This window comes from Oncorhynchus keta, unplaced genomic scaffold (genome assembly GCF_023373465.1).
Source record: "Oncorhynchus keta strain PuntledgeMale-10-30-2019 unplaced genomic scaffold, Oket_V2 Un_contig_1690_pilon_pilon, whole genome shotgun sequence".
NCBI lineage: Eukaryota > Metazoa > Chordata > Actinopteri > Salmoniformes > Salmonidae > Oncorhynchus > Oncorhynchus keta.
The window spans coordinates 845,764-870,000 of NW_026280186.1; the positions used below are offsets into that span (position 1 = coordinate 845,764).

General features: G+C 41.3%; 1 protein-coding gene across 1 annotated transcript in view; it reads left to right on the forward strand.

The window, feature by feature from the left end:
• The window catches only part of LOC118377191 (metal transporter CNNM2-like), a 75,390-nt gene that overhangs the window by 38,467 nt on the left and 12,686 nt on the right, over positions 1 to 24,237 (forward strand).

The following is a 24,237-nucleotide window of genomic DNA, read 5'->3' on the forward strand; positions in this document are numbered from 1 at the left end:
GTTCTTTTGTGCTTTTATTTTCATCCTCCTTCATCCCCCTAGAAGAGGTCTCGTGTGTACGACCGTCCCCACTCTGTCCAAGCCAGACAGCCCCATCCAGATCCACACACACACACACACACACACACACACACACACACACACACACACACACACACACACACACACACACACACACACACACACACACACACACACACACACACACACATTCTACCACATACATACCGCTCTGTTTTATGAGGGCCTGGCCAGCCAGTCCCCACTTATCAGACCTGGGTTCAAATACTATTTGAAATCTTTGTGTTTGTTTTAGCCTGCCAGTGGTGCCAGTTGAATGGGACTTTATCATTAGTTCCATTTCAACTGGCAAACTCAGTCAAGCCCAGCTAAAGTACTTGATTTTATTTCAAATAGTATTGGAACCCAGGTCTGCCAGAAACACACACTCTTTCCGAGGCTGTCTGCCAATCTGTAGATTCCACAGGGTCAAGAGGTCACCCTGCCTCCCCACTACTTCCCTAACTCCTAGCGCCAAAACCGGAGTGTACCACACTAATTATAGCAGCCGAGGAGCTATGAATAAGCAGTTTGTATTTGTCTTCAGAGTATTTATGGAAGACGCCAGTCGTCTTGTTTGGTAACTGTCGTTCTGTGCTGTTTTTGTGTGGGAACTCTGGTCAAGTGGAAGCTATGTAGTCATCTATTGCGGGACAGTAACCATGTTTCCATCCACAGTGTTTATGCGAGTAAGGTCATGCTGAAGGGTCAGTACAATTTCATAAATGTCGACAGACAATTTGTTCGTTCAACGTTGTAGGATATTTTTGTGTTTGTGAAGTTGATGATGTGGAGATATTGACATAATAAATCATCATGTGAAAGTAAACTTGGAGTCATGTGATGATAGGCTACGTTGTACTACCACTACGACATGGGAAAGCATTAGGAGTTTATAGGCAGATGAAATATGTTATGATGAACTTCATGGTGGTAAAGTGATGGACGGTGATGAGCTTGGTACACATTTTCTATAAATATTGAGGGTTTTATTTGAATGCTGTTGACATGGTGATCGATGCTTGGCTGCCAATTGTTACGGGATTCAGGAAGCTGGGCATTTGCCGTTAGTTCCTACTTCACAGTAGAAACTAACTTAAATGTCTTCTTGAACATTTGAACTTTGATGTGCCTTAATAATACACTTGTATGTGATCTGTAAATATTAATAAAAATGTAAATTACAAGCCTAGTTTAGCCAAGGAGAAAACACTGAGCTATATAGGAAAAAGGACAGGATCCTTCCTGGCTAGCCATGATTGGCTGAGATAATGGAGGGCTGGACATACCAAGAGATGAATCCTGATTGGTTTGTCATGTCACAGGTTTTTGTCAATGACAGAATCGGGGCTTCCCTGGTCAGTACATAGATAATCTTTGCTACATGCATATTTTTGGAAAGATATATCTATTAACAACTGGAAAAGTGTTGCTTCAGCTCTCAACAACACTGCTGCCCAGAATTTAGCTAGTGCTATCAAAGCTCAGTGGGAGAACATTTAAATAGAGAGACTTTCTGGAGGAATTTGAGTGTTTGAATTTCATAACGCGGCTACATGGGATTCGTCGGATTATAAAAATCGGATGGTTTAGTTGCATCCCAATGTTTGGCATCCGCAATAAGCTAATATAAGGAGCCGCTTGTGGATTTGGCTGCTCTAACGCAGTTCCACCTCCGGCCAAAACAAGCGCTATGCGGGTGTTGGCTAGTGTGGATTTTATAGAATCTAGTCCTTACTTGATGTACTTTATCTGGTTAAGAACCTGCTCAGTAAAATTGGACAGACCACGTAAACATACATTGTGCCGTAGATCTGTCGTGATACAACAGGATGCGAGAAGCAGTAGTTCCGGTGCTTGGATTTGGATCATCACTGGTTATTTGGACAAATGATGACTTGGCAGGTGTTCGCTTCTTTCAAGTTTTGGAAGGGGACATTTGGCCCATAGACTTGCACTTATTTTGCTAAGAGAGAGGGAGATAGAAGCCAAACAAATGAAATGGTTGGCGGAAATGTAATGGTCTATTCCAAGCACTAAGGTTAAAAGAGTCTACGAACATTGTTTCTAGAGAAACGTGATATATTCTTTATCTGGAAGTGTGACCATTTAGATTCAATGAAACTTTAGTGTTCTATGACTGAGTGGAATTGAATTGCACTGAATGGAATTATACTACCTGTCACTCAAACTCAAATCCTGTGGGTTGTAGCCAATTCAATAGAATTTTAACTCATGAGTTGAATGGGAGTCAATTCCAAAGTTTTGAATTGAGCCCCACCCTGCTAGACAGAGAGCTAAGCCATAGAAGTGTAAGGCCCTGTAGCAATGCTGCAGTAATGCAGAAAGAGAGACAGAGAGGGAGAGGAGACCACACAGAGGAACAGGCTCACAGAGCATTATACAAGACCATGGACGGAAACATGAAAGACAAAAATAAAAAATGCCCTGCATTTAACAATCCCTTCTCTACTGTTTGCAAATGTGCAGGAACCAGCAAGAGAAACAACGTCCTGGCAATGGAAAATGGCTCAGCTGACTCGCATGGGGATGTTCTCTGCGTCACACTAGGGCCAAAGTCCAAGACCATCAAATGTAAAGTCCATGGAGAATAAGAGCACCTCCCCCCAGCTCCCCACTGCACTGAGGCTAGGAAACACTGTCACCACCGATAAATCCACAATAATTGAGAATTTCAATAAGCATTTTTCTACAGCTGGCCATGCTTTCCACCTGGCCACCCCTACCCTGGTCAACACCCCTGCACCCCCCACAGCAACTTGCCCAATCCTCCCCCATTTCTCCGTCACCCAAATCCAGATAGCTGATGTTCTGAAAGAGTTGCAAAATCTGGACCCCTACAAATCAGCAGGGCTAGACAATCTGGACCCTCTCTTTCTAAAATTATCAACTGAAATTGTTGCAACCCCTATTACTAGCCTGTTCAACCTCTCTTTCATATCGTCTGAGATCCTCAAAGATTGGAAAGCTGCCGTGGTCATCCCCCTCATCAAAGGGGGAGACACTTCTAGAACCAAACTGCTGCAGACCTATATCTATCCTACCCTGCCTTTCTAAGGTCTTCGAAAGCCAAGTTAACAAACAGATCACCGACCATTTTGAATCCCACCGTACCTTCTCTGCTATGCAATCTGGTTTCCGAGCTGGTCATGGGTACATCTCAGCAACGCTCAAGGTCCGGGTTGACTCTTTTCTCTGTATACATCAATGATGTCGCTCTCACTGCTGGTGATTCTCTGATCCACCTCTCCGCAGACGACACCATTCTGTATAGTTCTGACCCTTCTTTGGACACTGTGTTAACTAATCTCCAGACAAGCTTCAATGCCACACAACTCTCCTTCCGTGGCCTCCAACTGCTCTGAAATGCAAGTAAAACTAAATGCATGCTCTTCAACCGATCGCTGCCCACACCTGCCCACCCGTACAGCATCACTACTCTGGACGGTTCTGACTTAGAATATTTGGACAACTACAAATACCTAGGTGTCTGGTTATACTGTAAACTTTCCTTCCAGACTCACACTAATCTCCAATCCTAAATTAAATCTAGAATCGGCTTCCTATTTTGCAACAAAGCATCTTTCACTCATGCTGACAAACATACCCTCGCAAAACGGACTATCCTGCCAATCCTTGACTTTGGCAATGTCATTTACAAAATAGCCTCCAACACCATACTCAGCAAATTGGATTCAGTCTATCACAGTGCCATCCGTTTTGTCACCAAAGCCCCATATACTACCCACCACTGCGACCTGTATGCTCTCGTTGGCTGGCCCTGGCTTCATATTCGTCGCCAAACCTACTGGCCCCAGGTCATCTATAAGTCTTTGCTAGGTAAAGTCCCGCCTAATCTCAGCTCACTGGTAACCATAGCAGCACCCACTCGTAGCACACACTCCAGCAGGTATATTTCACTGGTCACCCCCAAAGCCAATTCCTCCGTTGGCCGCCTTTCCTTCCAGTTCTCTGCTGCCAATGACTGGAACGAATTGCAACAATCACTGAAGCTGGAGACCCATATCTCCCTCACTAACTTTAAGCACCGGCTGTCAGAACAGCTCAAAGATCACTGCACCTGTACATAGCCCATCTGTAAATAGCCAATCCAACTACCTCATCCCCATACTGTTATTTATTTTATTGCTCCTTTGCACCCCAGTATCTCACATTCTGCACATCTATCACTCGTGTTTAATTGCTAAATTGTAATTATTTCGCCACTATGGCTTATTTATTGCCTTACCTCCCTCATCTTACCACATTTGCACACACTGTATATAGACTTGATCTATTGTGTTATTGACTGTATGTTTGTTTATTCCATGTGTAACTCTGTGTTGTTGTATGTGTCGAACTGCTTTGCTTTATCTTGGCCAGGTCGCAGTTGTAAATGAGAACTTGTTCTCAACTGGCCTACCGGGTTAAATAAAGGTGAAATAAATAAAAAAATACATTTTCCAATAGTTGGCCTATTTTAACAGGCTACATCCTGACAAAATACATCATATGAGTGGCCTGCTATTGGACCTTTATTGTGCTTCTAAACTACACGTGTCAAAATCATTCCACAGAGGGTCAAGTGTCTGGGTTTTCGCTCCTCCCTTGTACTTAATGGATGAATTAAGGACACTGAGTAGTCAGGAACTCCCCTCACCTAGTTGCCTAGGTCTTAATTGAATAGAAGAAAAAAAACAGCAGACCACTAGTCCCTCCATGGAATGAGTTTGACACCCCTGTTCTAAACTGTTGATAATAGACCCAAACTGATCCAAATGGTTGCATAATCAGGCCTAGTGTAATGATGTTCGTCTGAGGAAGAAGGAGTAGACCAAAGCGCAGCGTGGTACGTGTTCATATTTCCCTTTAATTAACTGAACACTAAATACAAAAGAACTAGAGAATAAAAGAAAACCGAAACATGGTGCAAACACTGAAACGTAAACCAACTACCCACCAACCACAGTGGGAAAACAGGCTGCCTAAGTATGGTTCTCAATCAGAGACAACGATTGACAGCTGCCTCTGATTGGGAACCATACCAGGCCAAACACATAGAACTATAACACATAGAACAAAAACATAGAATGCCCACCCTAACTCACGCCCTGACCAAACTAAAATAGAGACATAAAAAAGGAACTACGGTCAGGACGTGACACCTAGGCTGTAGGCAGTTATTTTGGCATGAAACAAAACAGGACGTTTGAGCAGTTATTAGCCCACATCACTACAATGTAATGCCTATAGACAATAATTGTGTACTCACTTCATAACAAGAATACATTCCTCATTGCACTGTGTAGTTGTAGCCACGGGGGGGGGTAATTATCTTGTCTGAAAACGTAGGCCTAGGCCAAATCAATAGTGAAGCTTTGCGTACCCCGGGACCACAGAGCCCAGCCTGGAGGAACGCACAGATCTGACATTTCATAATCCGTTAACCTTTTGTCTTGCACCCTGGCAGGTAAATATTTAGCCTTTATCTCTAATATTTAGCTCATGAATGGCCTAATATCAAGCTAATAATTAGCTTAATTACTTGGGCTACACATCACCAGCCTCTCCCTTCCAGCTGAGCGGCAGGTAGCCTAGCGGTTAAGAGTGTTGTGCCGGTAACCGACAGGTCGCTAGTTCTGAGCCGACTAAGTCAAAAATCTGTCGATGTGCCCTTGGGCAAAGCGTTTAAACCTGATTGCTCCTGTATGTTTCTCTGGATAAGAGCGTCTGATAAATAACTAAAACGTTCCTTTGCGCTATAGGCTACAAAAACTATAGGACATTCATATTTTATATATGAAAGAAGCAGGTTTGCTTTTACTAATTGCTGAATGTAAAACAGGGCTACCACCTTATTAATAGGCCTACCGCATGCAGTAGGATGCGTTGATCAGTTGATTGACAGGTGTAAGACCATATAACGATAAGCTATCCTCTGGTGTGGATGCTCACCAACATTTTTCGAGTTACGTAGCCTATAGTTTATCGTTATAGACATTGGCTTGGTGGATGGTCCTTAACTTTGACAACAGAACTAACATAATTATCACAACAGAACTACCAGTAGGTATAACTAACGTTAGTGGACTTGAATTAAAAACATTTAAATATAAAAATACATTTCTACTTGTTTGCTTTACTTTTATGCTCTATAAATGAACTCCTTCGAATAATTAACTCTGTCATCTTTGCTAACGGCGTGCTGCAGTAGGGAGGTAACGCGGAAGTGGAGTCCATCACTTCCGTTGTTTGGCTGTGCTCATAGAAACTGGATACACTATCATAACCTGCTTTAGAATGTAAGGTTGTTGGTTACATTGGAACAACACAAGCATTTATTGTCTAATTTACTGAAGCATTAGACCATACACGTACAGTAAAGTAAACTCCTTCTCACCCCCCTTAAAAGATTTAGATGCACTATTGTAAAGTGGCTGTTCCACTGGATGTCATAAGGTGAATGCACCAATTTGTAAGTCGCTCTGGATAAGAGCGTCTGCTAAATGACTTAAATGTAAATGATGTAATGTCTTGAAGGACATTGGAAGTTGATAGGAGCTTCTTGCTGAATGTCCTCTTTACTTCAAATGATTTCCATGAAAAGTGTGAAACATCCTCAAGGGAAATATCAAATAGGATTTCCTCTTCATCTTCGTGGGGAAATATGTGTCTCCTTCTACCCGTACACCCAATCGAACATAATGCTTCTGCCACTGTCTCTTATTACGGAAAAGAGCTTCTAGATATCAGGACAGCGATTACTCACCCCGTACTGGAAGAAGATATTTTTCTCTTTAACGAGTTGGACGCAAAGGATTTACTCCAGACACCCGACAAGGCCCTCATCCCCGTCATTCGAAGGAGAAAGAAATTGAGATATCGGGGACGTAGGTCTGGGTGCCTTGTAAGGATCCGACGGCGAGTGGGTAATCTGCCTTTACCATCAATCCTATTAGCCAACGTACAATCAATGGATAATAAACTACGAGCACTTAAATCGTACCAACAGGACATTAAAAACTGTAGTATCTTGTGTTTTACCGAGTCGTGGCTGAACGACGGCATGAATAACATACACTGGCGGGTTTTACACTTTTTCGTCAGGATAGAACTGTGGCCTCTGGTAAGACAAGGGGTGGCGGTCTATGTATATTTGTAAACAACAGCTGGTGCACGAAATCTAAGGAAGTCTCAAGGTTTTGCTCGCCTGAGGTAGAGTATCTCATGATAAGCTGTAGACCACACTATTTACCAAGAGAAATTTCATCTATATTCTTCGTAGCTGTCTATTTACCACCACAAACTGATGATGGCACTAAGACCGCATTCATTGAGCTGCATACGGCCATAAGCAAACCGCTCATTCAGAGGCCGGCGCTCCTAATGGCCGGGGACTATATGCAGGGAAACTTAAATCTGTTTTACCTCATTTCTACCAGCATGTTAAATGTGCAACCAGAGGGAAAAAACTGTAGACCACCTCTTTTCTGCTGCTGCTACTCTCTGTTTATTATCTATGCAGAGTCACTTTAACTCTACCTACATGTACATATTACCTCAATTATCTCGACTAACCGGTGCCCCCACACATCGACTCAGTACCGGTACCCCCTGTATATAGCCTCGCTATTGTTATTTTACTGCTGCTCTTTCATTTTTAAAAAATATATAAATGTTACCTTTATTTAACTAGTCAAGTCAGTTCAGAACAAATTCTTATTTTCAATGACGGCCTAGGAACAGTGGGTTAACTGCCTTGTTCAGGGGCAGAACGACAGATTTGTACCTTGTCAGCTCAGGGATTCGATCTTGCAACCTTTCAGTTTCTAGTCCAACAATCTAACCACTAGGCTACGCTGCCACCCAAATATTTGTTACTGTTATTTTTTTATTTTTTTTACTGTCCAAATACATGTGGAGGGGAGAGTATATGACCATGCATATACACTCCCCTCCATATATTTACTGGTCCCAGATCGGTTTGTGCTGTATAGCACAATGGCCATAGCAGTTGGCAAGACGTCACAACCAGATCTGGGATCAGTCTGTAACTAAAAAGACTGATTTTGTTAGGGGTGACAACAACCTTTTTAACCCTTGCCACTTAGAAACGTAGCCCTTTCCTGCAGTCAAATGACTAGTGACCTCATGGGTAGAACGTTATTCATATTCTTCAGAATGTAATCATTAATAAACATTACAAAACAAAAACTCTGAAAATCTGGTGTTTCTATGTCAAACAGTGTTGTTATATTTCAGTCTTCTGTGATGTATATAAAGTGTAATATTGGGATGAAAACTCCAAATGTAACACATTTCAACTGTATGTCTGACAGGGTACAGGTGTCTTCTCTTTTTAAAGCCCATAACCATGTGTGTGAGGTGTATACTTTTGTCTCAAAGTAGATTTGTTTAAGACTACCAAGAAACACTCTGTGTGACCCTGATTTAGCCCACTGCAGTAAAAGGATAAAGGGATATGAAGGGGTGTGTGTGTGTGTGTGTGTGTGTGTGTGTGTGTGTGTGTGTGTGTGTGTGTGTGTGTGTGTGTGTGTGTGTGTGTGTGTGTGTGTGTGTGTGTGTGTGTGTGTGTGTGTGTGTGTGTGTGTGTGTGTGTGTGTGTGTGTGTGTGTGTGAACAATCACTCACAAACACAACATGGGGAACAGCGGGTTAAATAATAAGTAGTTGGTTGAGTGAAGCCAGGTGTGTAAGACAAAGACAGAACAAATGGAAAATGAAAAGTGGATCGGCGGTGGCTAGAAACCCGATGACGTCGACCGCCGAAAGCTGCCCGAACAAGGAGAGGGACCGACTTCGGCAGAAGTCGTGACAGTGTGTGTGTGTGTGTGTGTGTGAACATGCATGGTCATATATTCTCCCCTCCATATATATTAGGAGAGTGAAGTAGTTTTTTAAATTTGTCTCTATACTCTATAATGAATGTCACCTTTTAATTGAGGGTATTTTCATACATACAGGTATCTGTTTTAACATTTAGAAATGAAAGCACTTTATGTATCTAGTCCCCCCATTTGAAGAAGTATTGTGAAAAATTCACTTACAGTGTATTAAAGTAGTCAAAAGTTTAGTGTTTGGTCCCATATTCCTAGCACTTAATGACAATATCAAGCGTGTGACTCTACCAATTTGTTGGATACATTTGAAGCTTGTTTTGGTTGTATTTCGGATTATATTTTGCCCAATAGCAACTAAATTATGACTAATGTATTCTGTCATTTTGGAGTCACTTTTATTGGAAGTAAGAACATGTTTCTGAACATGATTACGGATAATCATGAATGAACCGTGATTCATGATGAGTGAGATGGAACATAGATGATCCCCTCCAAAATGCTAATCTCCCCTGTTATTGGTAATAGTGAGAGGTTTGCATGCAGTGTTTTTTCTGGATAAAAAAGAGGCTTAGGTGGTGGGCATGGCACCACGAAAAATATTGAAATATAACCATAGCATATCTCTAGCGCATTCATGTCATGCTATGCAAGGGCTCATAGTTAGGTATCTTAATAGATGCATCGTTACAATGACAGCGTAGTGTCATAAGTCCAAGCCACATTTGGAGAAGTACGCTGATAAATAGCCTTCACCAGCCCGGTAAAGGCTCATGACTTACCTTCTGATTCTCCCTGAGGTCAATGGTGCATGAAGATCACCACAGAGTTGAATCCTCAGGGTAAACTGTATGCGTCACATCGTGTAGCTGAGGGTCATAACTCTTCCGTAACTCATTAACAGTCCTCCACCACATTAAGTTGGTGTCTATTTATGAATTCATACATGGACACTTCGTGTGGGCGTTATAGACCAGTATTACCGATTTCATTGTGATGTGGAGGAGGTTAATGTTAATGAGTTACGGAAGAGTTATTATGACCCTCAGCTACACGATTTGATCCGTGAAACATCCCCTGCGGATTCAACCCTGTGGTGATCTTCATGCACCATTGACCTCTGGGACGAAGAAGCAGAAGTTAGGTCACGGGCCTTTACCGGCCCATTGGCCTCTACCAATGAGGCCAATGGTGACTTTAAAACAGTTACAGAGTTTAATGGCTGTGATAGGAGAAAACTGAGGTTGGATCAACAACATTGTAGTTACTCCAAAATACTAACCTAATTGACAGAGGGAAAAGAGGGAAGAATAAAAAATATTCCAAAACATGCATCCTGTTTGCATCAAGGCACTAAGGTAAAGTTTTTTAAAAAATGTGGCAAAGCAATTCACTTTTTGTCCAAAATACAAAGTGTTATGTCTGGGGCAAATCCAATACAACACATCATTGAGTACCTCTCTCCATATTTACAAGCATAGTGGTGGATATTACTGCACAGTCGGAACTAGAAGCACAAGCTACACTCGCATTAACATCTGCTAACCATGTGTATGTGACAAATAAAATGTGATTTGATTTGATTTTTGATCATGTTATGGGTATGCTTGTAATCATTAAGGACTGGGGAGTTTTTCAGGATAAAAATCTACTGAATGGAGCTAGGCACAGGCACAATCTTAAAGGAAAACCTGGTTCAGTCTACTTTCCTTCAGACACTGGAAGATGAATTCACCTTTCAGCAGGACAATAACAGCGGCCGAGTTACAGTTTTGACTTAAATCTGCTTGAAAATCTATGGCAAGACTTAAAAATGGTTGTCTAGCAATGATCAACAACAATTTGACAGAGCTTGAAGAAATTTGAAAATAATAATGGGCAAATGTTGCGCAATCCATGTGTGGAAAACTCTTAGAGACTTTTACCCAGAAAGACTCACAGTGTCACGACTTCCGCCGAAGTCGGCTCCTCTCCTTGTTCGTTCGGCGGTCGACGTCGCCGGCTTTCTAGCCATCTCCGCTCCATTTTTCATGTATCCATTTGTTTTGTCTTGTTCCCTGCACACCTGGTTTTCATTCCCCAATCAATCCATGTGTATTTATTCCTCTGTTGCCCCTCATGTCTTTGTGTAGGATTGTTTGTGTTATGTGTAATTTTATGTTACTTTGTGTTGTCATTTTGGACCGGAATAAAAAGTGTGCCTGTTCACAACACTCTGCTCTCCTGCACCTGACTTCGCCTCCGATAAGGTGATGCTGCCAAAGGTGAAGCTGCTAACATGTGTGAATACTTATGTCAATGAGATATTTCTGTATTTCATTTTCGATAAAATGCAAAGGTTTAAAAAAATATATGTTTTCACTTTGTCATTCTGTGGGTAATGTGTGTAGATGGGTGACAAAAACAAGCGTTTGAACCCATGTTGAATTCAGGCTGTAACCCAACAACTTGGAGAAGAAGTCAAGGGGTGTGAAAACTTTCTGAACTTATATGAACACACCCTCAAATAAAAGGTGACAGTTCTATACTGTCGCCTCACATGAAACATTTCATCTCAAATCCCAAAATGCAAGTGTACAGATATACAACTTTAAATTGTAGCTTCACTGGCCAAATACATATGGAGGTGGAGTGTATGTGTATACCACAGGAGGCTGGTGAGGGGAGGACGACTCATAATCATGTCTGTAACGGAGCAGAAATGAATGGCATCAAACACCTGGAAACCGTGTGTTTGATGTACAGTATTTGATACCATTCTACTGATTCCACCCCAGTCATTACCACAAGCCTGTTCTCCCCAATTAAGCTGCCACCAACATCCTGTGGTGTACAGGCGTGTGTGCGTGCTTATGTCTCTGTCTCTGTCCCTCTTTGTCTGTGTGTATGTGTCTCTGTCTCTGTCTCTGTCCCTCACTGTACTGTGTGTGTCTCTTTCTGTTTCTGTCACTATCCCTCACCTTGCTGTGTGTGTGTCTCTCTGTCTCTCTCTGTGCTCTGTGTATGTGTCTCTGTCTCTCTCTGTGCTGTGTGTGTCTCTTTCTGTTTCTGTCACTATCCCTCACCTTGCTGTGTGTGTCTCTCTGTCTCTGTCCCTCTTTGTGTATGTGTCTCTGTCTCTGTCCCTCACTGTACTGTGTGTGTCTCTTTCTGTTTCTGTCACTATCCCTCACCTTGCTGTGTGTGTGTCTCTCTGTCTCTGTCCCTCTCTGTGCTCTGTGTATGTGTATCTGTCTGTGTCTCTGTCTCTGTCCCTCTCTGTACTGTGTCTTTCTCTCTGTCTCTCTCTGTGCTGTGTGTCTTTCTCTCTGTCTCTGTCTCTCTCTGTGCTGTGTGTGTCTGTCTCTGTCTCTCTCTGTGCTGTGTGTGTCTCTGTCTCTCTCTCTCTCTGTACTGTGTGTGTCTTTCTCTCTGTCTCTCTCTGTGCTGTGTGTGTCTCTCTGTCTCTGTCTCTCTCTGTGCTGTGTGTGTCTTTCTCTCTGTCTCTCTCTGTGCTGTGTGTGTCTCTCTGTCTCTGTCTCTCTCTGTACTGTGTGTGTCTCTCTGTCTCTGTCTCTCTCTGTGCTGTGTCTTTCTCTCTGTCTCTCTCTGTGCTGTGTCTGTCTCTGTCTCTCTCTGTACTGTGTCTTTCTCTGTCTCTCTCTGTGTTGTGTGTGTCTCTCTCTGTCTCTCTCTGTGCTGTGTGTGTCTCTCTGTCTCTGTCTCTCTCTGTGCTGTGTGTATGAGTCTCTGTCTGTGTCTTTGTCCCTGTCCCTCTCTGTGCTGTGTGTGTGTGTCTTTCTGTCTCTGTCCCTCTATGTGCTGTGTGTGTGGCTTACTTGAGTGCTGTTGTCACCTTACACCTGGCCTAACTAGATATATCTGGTTTACAGAGGTTATATTGGTGTGTTGTGTTGGGAAGGCACGGTTAATTACTGCAGTGGGCTAAATCAGGGTCACAGTGTTTCTTGGTAGTCTTAAACAAATATAGTTTGATACAAAAGTATACACCTCACACACATGGTTATGGGCTTTAAAAAAAAGAAGTCACCTGTACCATGTCAGATATAGAATTGAAATGTATTACATTTTGTGTTTGCATCCCAATATTACACTTTATACACTTTATACACAACACAGAAGACTGAAATATTTTTCTGTTACAGTTTATATACGTAAATCAGTCAATTGAAATAAATTCACTAGGCCCTAAATGACTACAGATCCGTAGCACTCACGTCTGTAGCCATGAAGTGCTTTGAAAGGCTGGTCATTGCTCACATCAACACCATCATCCCAGAAACTCTAGATCCACTCCAATTTGCCTACTGCCCCAACAGATCCACAGATGATGCAATCTCTATTGCACTCCACACTGCCCTTTCCCACCTGGACAAAAGGAACACCTATGTGAGAATGCTATTCATTGACTACAGCTCGGCGTTCAACACCATAGTACCTTCAAAGCTCATCAATAAGCTAAGGACCCTGGGACTAAACACCTCCCTCTGCAACTGGATCTTGGACTTCCTGACGGGCCGCCCCCAGGTGGTGAGGGTAGGTAGCTACACATCTGCCATGCTGATCCTCAACACTGGAGCTCCCCAGGGGTGCGTGCTCAGTCCCCTCCTGTACTCCCTGTTCACCCACGGCTGCATGGCCAGGCACGACTCGAACACCATCATTAAGTATGCAGATGACACAACAGTGGTAGGCCTGATCATCGACAACGACGAGACAGCCTATAGGGAGGAGGTCAGAGACCTGGCCGGATGGTGCCAGAATAACAACCTCTCCCTCAACGTAAACAAGACTAAGGAGATGATTGTGGACTACAGGAAAAAGAGCACCGAGCACGCCCACATTCTCATCGACGGGGCTGTAGTGGAGCAGGTTGAGAGCTTCAAGTTCCTTGGTGTCCACATCAACAACAAACTAGAATTGTCCAAACACACCAAGACAGTCGTGAAGAGGGCACGACAAAGCCTATTCCCCCTCAGGAAACTAAAAAGATTTGGCATGGGTCCTGAGATCCTCAAAAGGTTCTACAGCTACAACATCGAGAGCATCCTGACCGGTTGCATCACTGCCTGGTACGGCAATTGCTTGGCCTCCGACCGCAAGGCACTTCAGAGGGTAGTGTGTACGGCCCAGTACATCACTGGGGCAAAGCTGCCTGACATCCAAGACCTCTACACCAGGCGGTGTCAGTGGAAGGCCCTAAAATTGTCAAAGACCCGAGCCACCCCAGTCATAGACTGTTCTCTCTACTACCGCAAGGCAAGTGGTACCGGCGTGCCAAGTCTAGGACAAAAAGGCTTCTCAACAGTTTTTACCCCCAAGCCATAAGACTCCTGAACAGGTAACCAAATGGACTTACCCAGACTATTTGCATTGTGTGCCACCCCCAAGCTGCTGCTACTCTCTGTTTATCATATATGCATAGTCACTTTAACTATAAACTATACATTCATGTACATACTACCTCAATTGGCCCGACCAACCAGTGCTCCCGCACATTGGCTAACCGGGCTATCTGCATTGTGTCCCGCCAACCCCTCTTTTTATGCTACTGCTACTCTCTGTTAGAGGTCGACCGATTATGATTTTTCAACGCCGATGCCGATTTTTGGAGGACCCAAAAGGCTGATGCAGATTAATCGGCCGATTCTTTAAAATGTATTTTTAATAATGGCAATTACAACAATACTGAATGAACACTTATTTTAACTTAACATAATACATCAATAAAATCAATTTAGCCTCAAGTAAATAATGAAACATGTTCAATTTGGTTTAAATAATGCAAAAACGAAGTGTTGGAGAAGAAAGTAAAAGTGCAATATGTGCTATTGTAACGGATGTGAAACGGCTAGCTTAGTTAGCGGTGCGCGCTAAATAGCGTTTCAATCGGTTACGTCACTTGCTCTGAGACCTTGAAGTAGTAGTTCCCCTTGCTCTGCAAGGGCCGCGGCTTTTGTGGAGCGATGGGTAACGATGCTTCGAGGGTGACTGTTGTCGATGTGTGCAGAAGGTCCCTGGTTCGCGCCCGGGTATGGGCGAGGGGACGGTTTAAAATTATACTGTTACATTGATGCTGTTGACCCGGATTACTGGTTAGTACTCTGCGGAAAAAGGAGGAAGGTCAAAAGGGGGGTGAGTGTAACGGATGTGAAACGGCTAGCTTAGTTAGCGGTGCACGCTAAATAGCATTTCAATCAGTTACGTCACTTGCTCTGAGACCTTGAAGTAGTAGTTCCCCTTGCTCTGCAAGGGCCGCGGCTTTTGTGGAGCGATGGGTAACGATGCTTCGAGGGTGACTGTTGTCGATGTGTGCAGAGGGTCCCTGGTTCGCGCCCGGGTATGGGCGAGGGGACGGACGTAAAGTCATACTGTTACACTATGTAAGAAAGCTAATGTTTCAGTTCGTAGCTCAGAACATGAGAACATATGAAAGCTGGTGGTTCTTTTTAACATGAGTCTTCAATATTCCCAGGTAAGAAGTTTTAGGTTGAAGTTATTATAGGAATTATAGGACTATTTCCCTCTATACCATTTGTATTTCATTAACCTTTGACTATTGGATGTTCTTGTAGGCACTTTAGTATTGCCAGTGTAACAGTATAGCTTCCGTCCCTCTCCTCGCTCCTCGCTGGGCTCGAACCAGCAACACAACGACAACAACCACCAAAGCAGCGTTACCCATGCAGAGCAAGGGGAACAACCACTAGAAGGCTCAGAGCGAGTGACGTTTGAAACGCTATTAGCGCGCGCTAACTAGCTAGCCATTTCACTTTGGTTACACCAGCCTCATCTCAGGAGTTGATGGGCTTGAAGTCATAAACAGTGCAATGCTTGACACACAACGAAGAGCTGGTGGCAAAACGCATGAAAGTGCTGTTTGAATGAATGTTTACGCGCCTGCTTCTGCCTACCACCACTCAGTCAGATACTTAGATACTTGTATGCTTGTATGCTCAGTCAGATTATATGCAACGCAGGATATACTAGATAATATCTAGTAATATCATCAACCATGTGTAGTTAACTAGTGATTATGATTGATTGTTTTTTATAAGATAAGTTTAATGCTAGCTAGCAACTTACCTTGGCTTACTGCATTCGCGTAACAGGCAGTCTCCTTGTGGAGTGCAACGAGAGAGAGGCAGGTCGTTATTGAATCCCCCGAGCTGATAAGGTGAAAATCTGTCCTTCTGCCCCTGAACGAGGCAGTTAACCCAACGTTCCTAGGCTGTCATTGAAAATAAGAATGTGTTCTTAACTGACTTGCCTAGTTAAATAAAGGTATTTTAAAAATGTAACTGTCAAATCGGTGCCCAAAAATACCAATTTCCGATTGTTATGAAAACTTGAAATCGGCCCTAATTAATCGTCCATTCCGATTAATCGGCCGACATCTACTCTCTGTTCATCATATATGCATAGTCACTTTAACCATACCTACATGTACATACTACCTCAATAAGCCTGACTAACCGGTGTCTGTATATAGCCTTGCTACTGTTATTTTCAAATATCTTTTTACTGTTGTTTTATTTCTTTACTTACCTACGCACGCACGCACGCACGCACGCACGCACGCACGCACGCACACACACACACACACACACACACACACACACACACACACACACACACACTTTTTTCTCCACTATTGGTTAGAGCCTGTAAGTAAGCATTTCACTGTAAGGTCGACACTTGTTGTATTCGGCGCACGTGACAAATAAACTGTGATTTGATTTGATCTATGGATTTCACATTCAAGGCAGGGGCCCACCCACTTGGAAGCCAGGCCCAGCGAATCAGAATGAGTTTTTCCCCATAAAAGGGCCTTATTACAGACAGAAATACTCCTTAGTTTCGTCAGCTGTCTGGGTGGCTGGTATGTCTGGGTGGCTGTTATCAGATGATCCCGCAGGTGAAGAAGCCTGGTGTTGAGGTCCTGGGCTAGCGTGGTTACACGTGGTCTGCTGTTATGAGCTGGTTAGACTTACTGCCAAATTCTCTAAAATAACGTTGGAGGCGGCTTATGGTAGAGAAATTAACATTAAATGCTCTAGCAACAGCTTTGGTGGACATTCCTGCAGTCAGCATGCCAATTGCATGCACCCTCAAAACTTGAGGAATCTGTGGCATGGCGTTGTGTGGCAAAACTGCACATTTTAGAGTGGCCTTTTATTTTCCCCAGTACAAGGAAAATAAAAGCAGCATCAGGTTCTTGATATTCCACACCTGTCAGGTGGATGGATTCTCTTGTTAAATGAGAAATGCTCACTAACAGGGATGGAAACAAATTTGTGCAAAAGAAATAAGCTTTTTGTGCGTATGAAACTTTTCTGCAATCTTTTATGAAACATGGGACCAACACTTTACATGTTGTGTTGATATATTTTTTCAGTATATAACAAAACTGTTTGACATAGAAACACCATATTTTCTGCTTTTTTTATTTTTATAATGAAGAAAAATATGAATAACATTCCACAATGAGGTTAGTAGGTCATTTGACTGCAGGAAAGGGCTACGTTAACACACATTCCAGGGTTGGTTTCTACTCGATCTGCAACACCTGTGTATTTGGAGTGATTTCCCTCTGATCAACATGGAGCTGTTCTGTTTTCCAACTACCTCAGGTGCTCAGAGTAACACAGTGTAGAGGGATTGTTGCTGAAGTACTTGACTGGATCCATTTACCCCATTGAGAGACCAGAGTGAGAAAGAGAGAGAGAGAGAGAGAACCTTAGTATTTAAAATATGCCCTATCTGCATCTAAACGACCCCACAAGCTCCAAGATAATCTGATCACACAGTAGTGGCTTCGGTCAGTGAGAATATCGCCCGGGAGGGCGGGAACGGAAACTTCATTTTCTGGGCTAATATTAGCCCGGGCCGGGCCTCCTCTGGAAAATTCCTTTTAAATGATCACTCGCTGAGAAAAGGCAAAGAATTTGTTTAGCGTTTTGGTTGACAGTATTTTGCATGGAGGGGTTTTTGCAGACAGTGGCTGTGTAGTAGAGGGTCCTGGGAAAGCAGGTTTCTTTCCATCAGATGACCAATGGAATGATTGTCATTGCTGTGTGCCAGACAGTAGAACATTGTTTCTTATTTTATACTGATTGATAGAGATCAATACAGTCACGTAATAGGCCGAGAGCTTGATATCATGTCATGGTACAGCATCACAGTAGGCTACTGTTACCACTGTATTACTAGTGTTACCATCTCACTGTTACTACTGTATTACTAGTGTTACCATCTCACTGTTACTACTGTATTACTACTGTTACCATCCCACTGTTACTACTGTATTACTAGTGGTACCATCTCACTGTTACTACTGTATTACTAGTGTTACCATCTCACTGTTACTACTGTATTACTGGTGTTACCATCTCACTGTTACTACTATATTACTAGTGTTACCATGTTACTGTTACTACTGTATTACTAGTGTTACTATGTTACTGTTACTACTGTATTACTAGTGTTACCATCTCACTGTTACTACTGTATTACTGGTGTTACCATCTCACTGTTACTACTATATTACTAGTGTTACGATGTTACTGTTACTACTGTATTACTAGTGTTACTATGTTACTGTTACTACTGTATTACTAGTGTTACCATCTCACTGTTACTACTGTATTACTAGTGTTACCATCTCACTGTTACTACTGTATTACTAGTGTTACCATCTCACTGTTACTACTGTATTACTGGTGTTACTATCTCACTGTTACTACTGTATTACTAGTGTTACTATGTTACTGTTACTACTGTATTACTAGTGTTACCATCTCACTGTTACTACTATATTACTAGTGTTACCATGTCACTGTTACTACTGTATTACTGGTGTTACCATCTCACTGTTACTACTGTATTACTAGTGTTACCATCTCACTGTTACTACTGTATTACTGGTGTTACCATCTCACTGTTACTACTGTATTACTAGTGTTACCATCTCACTGTTACTACTGAATTACTAGTGTTACTATGTTACTGTTACTACTGTATTGCTAGTGTTACTATGTTACTGTTACTACTGTATTACTAGTGTTACTATGTTACTGTTACTACTGTATTACTAGTGTTACCATCTCACTGTTACTACTTAATTACTAGTGTTACTATGTTACTGTTACTACTGTATTGCTAGTGTTACTATGTTACTGTTACTACTGTATTACTAGTGTTACTATCTCACTGTTACTACTGTATTACTAGTGTTACCATCTCACTGGTACCACTGTATTACTAGTGTTACTATGTTACTGTTACTACTGTATTACTAGTGTTACTATCTCACTGTTACTACTGTATTACTAGTGTTACCATCTCACTGTTACTACTGTATTACTAGTGTTACCATCTCACTGGTACCACTGTATTACTAGTGTTACTATGTTACTGTTACTACTGTATTACTAGTGTTACCATCTCACTGTTACTACTGAATTACTAGTGTTACTATGTTACTGTTACTACTGTATTGCTAGTGTTACTATGTTACTGTTACTACTGTATTACTAGTGTTACTATGTTACTGTTACTACTGTATTACTAGTGTTACCATCTCACTGTTACTACTGAATTACTAGTGTTACTATGTTACTGTTACTACTGTATTGCTAGTGTTACTATGTTACTGTTACTACTGTATTACTAGTGTTACTATCTCACTGTTACTACTGTATTACTAGTGTTACTATCTCACTGTTACTACTGTATTACTAGTGTTACCATCTCACTGGTACCACTGTATTACTAGTGTTACTATGTTACTGTTACTACTGAATTACTAGTGTTACTATGTTACTGTTACTACTGTATTACTAGTGTTACCATCTCACTGGTACCACTGTATTACTAGTGTTACTATGTTACTGTTACTACTGAATTACTAGTGTTACTATGTTACTGTTACTACTGTATTGCTAGTGTTACTATCTCACTGTTACTACTGTATTACTAGTGTTACCATCTCACTGTTACTACTGTATTACTAGTGTTACCATCTCACTGGTACCACTGTATTACTAGTGTTACCATCTCACTGTTACTACTGTATTACTAGTGCTACTATGTTACTATTACTACTGTATTACTAGTGTTACTATGTTACTGATACTACTGTATTACTAGTGTTACTATGTTACTGTTACTACTGTATTACTAGTGTTACTATGTTACTGTTACTACTGTATTACTAGTGTTACTATGCTACAGTTACTACTGTATTACTGGTGTTACCATCTCATTGTTACTACTGTATTACTAGTGCTACTATGTTACTATTACTACTGTATTACTAGTGTTACTATGTTACTGATACTACTGTATTACTAGTGTTACTATGTTACTGTTACTACTGTATTACTAGTGTTACTATGTTACTGTTACTACTGTATTACTAGTGTTACTATGCTACAGTTACTACTGTATTACTAGTGTTACCATCTCACTGTTACTACTGTATTACTGGTGTTACTATCTCACTGTTACTACTTTGTTACTAGTGTTACCATCTCACTGTTACTACTGTATTACTGGTGTTACTATCTCACTGTTACTACTGTATTACTAGTGTCACTATGTTACTGTTACTACTGTATTACTAGTGTTACTATCTCACTGTTACTACTGTATTAGTGGTGTTACCATCCCACTGTTACTACTGAATTACTAGTGTTACTATGTTACTGTTACTACTGTATTACTAGTGTTACTATGTTACTGTTACTACTATATTACTATTGTTACTATGTTACTGTTACTACTGTATTACTAGTGTTACATCTCCCTGTTACTACTGTATTACTAGTGGTACTATGTTACTGTTACTACTGTATTACTAGTGTTACCATCTCACTGTTACTACTATATTACTAGTGTTACCATGTCACTGTTACCACTGTATTACTAGTGTTACCATATCACTGTTACTACTGTATTACTAGTGTTACCATCTCACTGTTACTACTGTATTACTAGTGTTACTATGTTACTGTTACTACTGTTTTATACTAGTGTTACTATGTTACTGTTACTACTGTATTACTAGTGTTACCATCTCACTGTTACTACTGTATTACTAGTGTTACCATCTCACTGTTACTACTGTATTACTAGTGTTACCATCTCACTGTTACTACTGTATTACTAGTGTTACTATCTCACTGTTACTACTGTATTACTAGTGTTACCATCTCACTGTTACGACTGTATTACTAGTGTTACTATGTTACTGTTACTACTGTATTATACTAGTGTTACTATGTTACTGTTACTACTGTATTACTAGTGTTACCATCTCACTGTTACTACTGTATTACTAGTGTTACCATCTCACTGTTACTACTGTATTACTAGTGTTACCATCTCACTGTTACTACTGTATTACTAGTGTTACCATCTCACTGTTACTACTGTATTACTAGTGTTACCATCTCACTGTTACACCTGTATTACTAGTTTTACTATCTCACTGTTACTACTGTATTATACTAGTGTTACTATGTTACTGTTACTACTGTATTGCTAGTGTTACTATGTTACTGTTACTACTGTATTACTCGTGTTACCATCTCACTGTTCCTACTGTATTACTAGTGTTACTATGTTACTGTTACTACTGTATTGCTAGTGTTACTATGTTACTGTTACTACTGTATTACTCGTGTTACCATCTCACTGTTCCTACTGTATTACTAGTGTTACTATGTTACTGTTACTACTGTATTACTAGTGTTACTACTGTATTACTAGTGTTACTATCTCACTGTTACACCTGTATTACTAGTTTTACTATCTCACTGTTACTACTGTATTACTAGTGTTACTATGTTACTGTTACTACTGTATTACTAGTGTTACTATGTTACTGTTACTACTGTATTACTATGTTACTGTTACTACTGTATTACTAGTGTTACCATCTCACTGTTCCTACTGTATTACTAGTGTTACTATGTTACTGTTACTACTGTATTGCTAGTGTTACTATGTTACTGTTACTACTGTATTACTCGTGTTACCATCTCACTGTTCCTACTGTATTACTAGTGTTACTATGTTACTGTTACTACTGTATTGCTAGTGTTACTATGTTACTGTTACTACTGTATTACTCGTGTTACCATCTCACTGTTCCTACTGTATTACTAGTGTTACTATGTTACTGTTACTACTGTATTACTAGTGTTACTACTGTATTACTAGTGTTACTATCTCACTGTTACACCTGTATTACTAGTTTTACTATCTCACTGTTACTACTGTATTACTAGTGTTACTATGTTACTGTTACTACTGTATTACTAGTGTTACTATGTTACTGTTACTACTGTATTACTATGTTACTGTTACTACTGTATTACTAGTGTTACTATCTCACTGTTACACCTGTATTACTAGTTTTACTATCTCACTGTTACTACTGTATTACTCGTGTTACCATCTCACTGTTACTACTGTATTACTAGTGTTACTATGTTACTGTTACTACTGTATTACTAGTGTTACTATCTCGCTGTTACTACTGTATTACTAGTGTTACTATGTTACTGTTACTACTGTATTACTAGTGTTACCATCTCACTGTTCCTACTGTATTACTAGTGTTACTATCTCGCTGTTACTACTTTGTTACTAGTGTTACTAACTTACTCACTGTTACTTTCTGCAAGCTTTTATTAAGTTGCAAACCTCAAAGCATATACCCAGTATGTTCATACATATCATATGGTAAAATAAAAAATAAAATAATAAGTTACATTTTCTCAGTACTTTGTTGAAGCACCTTTGGCAGCGATTTAAGCCGTGAGTCTTCTTAGGTATGATGCTACAAGCTTGGTACACCTGTATTTGGGGAGTTTCTCCCATTCTTCTCTGCAGATCCTATCAAACTCTGTCAGGTTGGATGGGGAGCGTCGCTGCACAGCTATTCTCAGTTCTCTCCAGAGATGTTTGATCGGGTTAAAGTTCGGGCTCTGGCTTGGGCCTCTCAAGGACATTCACAGACTTGTCCTGAAGCCACTCCTGTGTTCTCTTGGCTGTGTGCTTTGGGTCGTTGTCCTGTTGGAAGGTGAACCTTTGCCCCAGTCTGAGCAGGTTTTCATCAAGGAGCTCTCTGTACTTTGCTCTGTTCATCTTTGCCTCGATCTTGACTAGTCTCCCAGTCCCATTCCGCTGAAAAACATCCCCACAACATGATGCTGACACCACCATGCTTCACCGTAGAGATGGTGCCAGGTTTCCTCCATACATGACACTTGGCATTCAGGCCAAAGAGATCAATCTTGGTTTCATCAGACGAGATCATCTTGTTTCTCATGGTCTGAGAGTCCTTTAGGTCCCTTTTGACAAACTCCAAGTGGGCTGTCATGTGCCTTTTACTGAGGAGTGGCTTCCGTCTGGCCACTCTACCATAAAGGCCTGATTGGTGGAGTGCTACAGAGATGGTAGTCCTTCTGGAAGGTTCTCCCATCCCCACAGAGGAACTCTGGACCTCTGTCAGAGTGACCATCGGGTTCTTGGTCACCTGCCTGACCAAGGCCCTTCTCCCCTGATTGCACAGTTTGGTTGGGCGGCCAGCTCTTGGAAGAGTCTTGGATGGTTCCAAACGTCTTCCATTTAAGAATGATGTGGCCACTGTGTTCTTGGGAACCTTCAATGCTGCAAGACATTTTTGGTCTGTTCCCCAGATCTGTGCCTCGACACAATCCTGTCTCTGTGAGCTCTATGGACAATTCCTTTGACCTCATGGCTTGGTTTTTGCTCTGACATTCACTGTCAACTGTGGGACCTTATATAGACAGGTGTGTGCCTTTCCAAATCATGTCCAATCAATTTAATTTACCACAGGTGGACTCCAATCAAGTTCTAAAAACATTTAAAAGATGATCAATGGAAACAGGATGCACCTGAGCTCAATTGTGAGTCTCATAGCAAACGGTCTGAATACTTATGTAAATTCGTTTTTTGCAAAAATGACTAAAAACCTGTTTTTCTTTGTCATTATGGGGTATTGGATGTAAATTGATGAGGGGGAAAAACTATTTAATCAATGTTAAAATAAGGCTGTAACTAACCAAATGTGGAAAAATGAAGGGGTATGAATACTTTCCGAATGCACTGTATATGCCCTGATGAAATATCCCAGATGTGAAATACTGTATTGATGTGTGCTTTATTACTTTATGCAATGTATCATTAAGCCATAAGGCCTGGGGAGGTGTGTTATGTTGCCAAAATACCACGGCTAAGTGCTGTTCTTTTGCACGATGGAACA